Here is a 4,874-nt window from a genome sequence, read left to right on the forward strand (position 1 = left end):
AATAGCGTGCAAAAATGTGTTTATTTCTATTATTATATTATAATATAATAAAATATAGAGTGTATCGAAATCAATACCACATCTCAGAACAAATTTGTCAAGCACTAGGACCAAACCCACAGGACGTTTAAAGCTTAATTTTATTCTTAAAAAAAACAGAATTGTACAATTTAATTTAATGTAATCATGTAAGTACAAAAATACTAACAATGTAATCAAAAATTCGTGTACTAATGGCCTAGTTGTCGATGTATATTTCAGATCAACAAAAAAAAAGTATATATATATAATATATTATTATCATTATGTGTGTGTGTACATGAATATTGTAATGTTTAAAGTAAATTTTTAAATGTGACTAAATATTATTAAATACAATTTTTCGACGTTAAGTTATACCATTATATATGGTCCCAAGTACCTCTAATAACTGCTGAGTGCTGAGCAATTAAACTTGGCATTATGTCTCTCACTCCAAATATAAATTTGCTATGTTTTGGAATAAACAAAATGTTTTTAAAACATGTGGTCGATGACGGCAAATAACTGACTATGAAATAATTGGAGAAAACGTGTATCACACATTCACACATTCGCGTGATGACGGAATACCAACCAGTCTGTTTTTATATTTATTATTTTGTATTGTATATATCATTCTATCTTGTGTGAATATTTTTTTGCGAATACAATGGTCTAGCGTGGTTGTTGCGTGACCGCGCGCGGTATGGCGACTTGAACAAAAAAAAAAACTACGACGATCGCATATTTTGAAAACAATATTTAGACCGTTATATATATTTTTATGATTGAAGATTCTGGGGCAATATAATAAAACTACACCACGTCTTACGTGAAGACGATCTGTACTCTGAGTGTAACGCACAAGGAGAGGATTTGTTTTTTCTAGCAAAAAATAATAATAAATTTCTCGACGATATAATGAACTATTATTATTGGCAATGGAGATATTGTACTACCAATCCAAATAAAGTATAATGTACACTATAGCCAGTATAAAGCTACAACAGCAGCAGAAATATTATATAAGTCTATAACATTATGTTTATGTATATGATATAGATATTAGTTTTACATTTTTAATATCTATACAGTATAATATTATATGCATATTCATGTGACTTGTGTGTATTTATTACGTGTGTGCACATTGACGCCATTAGGGGGGCTTTTGATCTTAAGCGCCCCCTAAGTCAAAATTAGCATCCTAAACGAGTGTTTAATAAGTAAGGTCCCATTAAGCCACAAAAAAACCTGGAGCTTGAGCACTCCCTTATTGTTCAAAAATGTCTATAGTTGCGCCGATGTGAATGCACGATGAATACAGAAACGCGTAGAGTAGTCCACCCAATTAAAAATAGCATACGAAGCGATCAAAACCAATTACATCTGTTTATCTTGTGTGCACATACAGCTGAACTGGAGACGGTTTGCGTACAACTGTAGCGTCTGCCTTGCCCGCTATTTACATAATATAACTTGGGACGATTTAATGTTCTTATGGAACGATTTTGAGAGACGGGTCACGTTCTATAATCTGCACGGATCGCATCAAATTGATTAAATCAAGACTCGATTATAATTGATACAGAGACCAAACGAAAATCGTAATCGTATATTATTCTCTGAGTCTAATAAAATCAAAAGTCTAATAGTATCGAAAGGAGATTTATCCGAAATTATTTCAGCCGAACGGCGCGTATTATATTATTATACAATTATTTTAACAGAGGCTTCTATAACCAAATTGGTCGGACTTTAGCAAAATATAATTATAATAATATTTTGAAGACATAATGTTATATAAACGGTCGGTAAAATACGATGCACTATGTTATTGAGATGGTTACCCGAGCAATAATTAGATTTAAATTCTGAGTAGGTTCCTATCTCGGACTGCTTGTGAATAATGTTTGTAGAGTTATCATTTCAATTTTATTTTTTTGTTAATATTTTTTTGTAGGTAAACCAAGTACATACGTTTTTATTATACGTATTATACGTATTGAAGTTATAAATAGGTACTACCTATATGTATATTTCAAACTCTAATTATTGTTAAATATTGTTATTATCTTATCAATAAGTTTGATGACCATGTATGTCAGGAACACTTTATAATAATAATGATAAAAATAAATAAATATTTCAATAATAATTACATCTGTATATGGTCAAAAATACTAATCGAAAACATTTTATTTTATTTTAACTCTGTGCATATTGTATAATATTATACACATAGCAAAATAGTTATTATAAAATAGTTATTTTTTATAACCGAAATAGTTTATAATAAATATTTTGAACTTAGAAAATGAATATAAATTTATTCTCAATTATCGATACCATCTCACTAAATTTATACAGCTTAGACATTCATTATAATAATATTGAACAGTTGGAACATAATGTTGAGGAAAGTGAATTAGATCATGAATTAAAAAAAAAAAAAAAACATGATTCAAAATAGAGCGGCAGCAAGAATGGGACTTGAATTACAAACTGAAATAATGATACATTCATCAAGATAATATTTTGCTCCAGCTAAACCTGATGATACTGTTCGTATTCAAGTCCTTGATGTTGACCGAGGGCGATGGATCCACAGAACATATTTGCAGTTGTCGTAGCTATTTATATGAATTTTACACGCTAGGCACAAAAGATGGTGTAATAAATCAATTATACACTCGTAATCAATTTGACGTATTTAAAGAAGAACTATATTATCTCCTTAAGTAGTCGCTACTGACCAATCCGTGTCCATAAGAAAAGCTTCCACTTAAATTTCTCAAACAAGTGGACAGGGGTACTTGAGATGCAATTGTAAGGCAAAGTGTGTATCAAAAAAGTGTAGTTGTAGATCCTCGGGCATTTTATGTAATTCAAAATGTCATAATAGTTTAGTTTGTTGCAACAAATAATTTTTATAATATAAAATAAAATAATTTATTGTTAATTATTAACCCTTTGAGTGCCGAATTAATTCCTAAAAATACTATACATCATTTTTTACAAATTTTCAACATTCATTACAAACAGATTGTTCATGTCACATTCACCAGTGAATGTCTATATCTAAGAAGAAATTGACATTCGACAGAAATTTCGGTGAATGTCAACATTCACCAAATGTCGACATTCGCCTTAATATATATAACAATATCGATCTTGCTATTAACGTGGCAGAGTGAGCACCCGAGGATTAAAAATAAAAATATTTCGGTGCTGGTCTTTAATATTTGGTTAGATATTAAAATTATTCAGATAATCATAAATCAGTTGAAGATTTCTTGGGTGTTAAACCTTAGTCAACTTATAAACTTCATCAAATTTCTTTGAATCTCAAACCTTCGACTACAAAATTTGCCATTATTGTTTGTCTTATATTTTTTTGTTATAATACATCAGTCCGCTCAAATAATTAATACGATTCGCGATTATGCTTATCAATTGAACGATGTGATATAAAATGTATTATCTATAAGTGTAGGCTACTCTATACAGTTATTTATCCTTACATCAACACCAGAAGCAATTGTTGAAGCGAGTTATAATCTTTTACTTGGATCTTGGACCGTTATTTTAATGACGACACATAAACCGATCCGTTTATGTATAATATATGAATAATAATAGGTATTTAATAATCACAACAATGATGCCACTCTTTCTCTCTCATTCTATAAATATATGTGTGTGTGTGTGTGTGTGTATGTGTGTGCACTCGAATACTGGACAGACGATACACAGTATTGAAGTGTACCTACTAAAAATGAATACATATATGCACTGCAGATTTTCATTTAAATATGCACTTAAATTATGCATAAATATGTTCACAAAAATATATTGAATGCCTAGTTGATATAATTTAATTGTATTTTGCATTTTCGCATGATATTGTATTCCGTTGTATGTGTTGTATTTTGTACATTCATTCACATAAATACAAATTCATGAAAAAAAATCAATTAAAACAAATTTAGTATACCTATTTGTACATTATAAAATTTCAACGTTACCTGTTGGAGAGTTACAGTTAACTACTAAAGAATTGTATAAATTTTCAAATAAAAATGCACGTCGATTTTTAACAAAGTTTTTTTTCACACTCGCAGGTTTTACATATAGGACGTAGCCTAAAGTATTAGTATTAATAAATTAGGTAATACAATTTTTTCATAAATATGCATTATATTTTAGAAAAATGTTCCAAATATGCAAAAATATGCAACATTTAATTTTGCGTACCAACACATTAGGTTAAGATTCAAATTTGTGTCTTATCTAGCTACTTTTTAATTAAAAAAAAATGCAAATTCATACAATTCTGGGCCCTAGTTATAACATTATATACAATTGCGAGATTAAATATTAAAAAAAAAAATAGACACAGAATGATTTCCAAACCATCGTCTAGGCTGAGCTTCGAAGAAGTTTAAAAATTTGATACAAAATATTCATAAAATTGCGCAATCAATCACTATGTATTTTTTTGCTAAGCGATTTTATTTTTTTCGAATACACAACATACGTTTCTGTATGTGTATACTGCAAGTATACTAAACAGGGCATGGAAATTAACAATCATGCTTAAAAACTTTATCGTCTTTATTACAACGTCACACCACCACCCCGTCATCTGCAGACATGTTATGCGAAAAGCGCAACATCAGCGTACTGCATATTGCTGTTGACCTAATTTTCGCGAGCAGATACTCGTAAAAATGTATTATTTTTAGTTTGACGCGTGTGGAACACAAAACAAAATATCTCAGAAAGCTTTTTTAAAACTTTTTCAACCTGCGCCCACCATATAATATGATGTGTACACAATGTGTATTATT

General features: G+C 29.6%; 1 pseudogene; it reads left to right on the plus strand.

Annotated features, from left to right (window-relative positions):
- The first annotated feature begins 2,480 nt into the window (after positions 1-2,480).
- LOC149057595 (uncharacterized) lies at positions 2,481-2,948 on the plus strand (annotated as a pseudogene).
- The last annotated feature ends 1,926 nt before the right edge of the window (positions 2,949-4,874 follow it).

This window comes from Diuraphis noxia, unplaced genomic scaffold (assembly GCF_037042655.1).
Source record: "Diuraphis noxia isolate RWA-SAM2 unplaced genomic scaffold, SU_Dnox_SAM2 contig0003, whole genome shotgun sequence".
Classification (NCBI taxonomy): Eukaryota; Metazoa; Arthropoda; class Insecta; order Hemiptera; family Aphididae; genus Diuraphis; species Diuraphis noxia.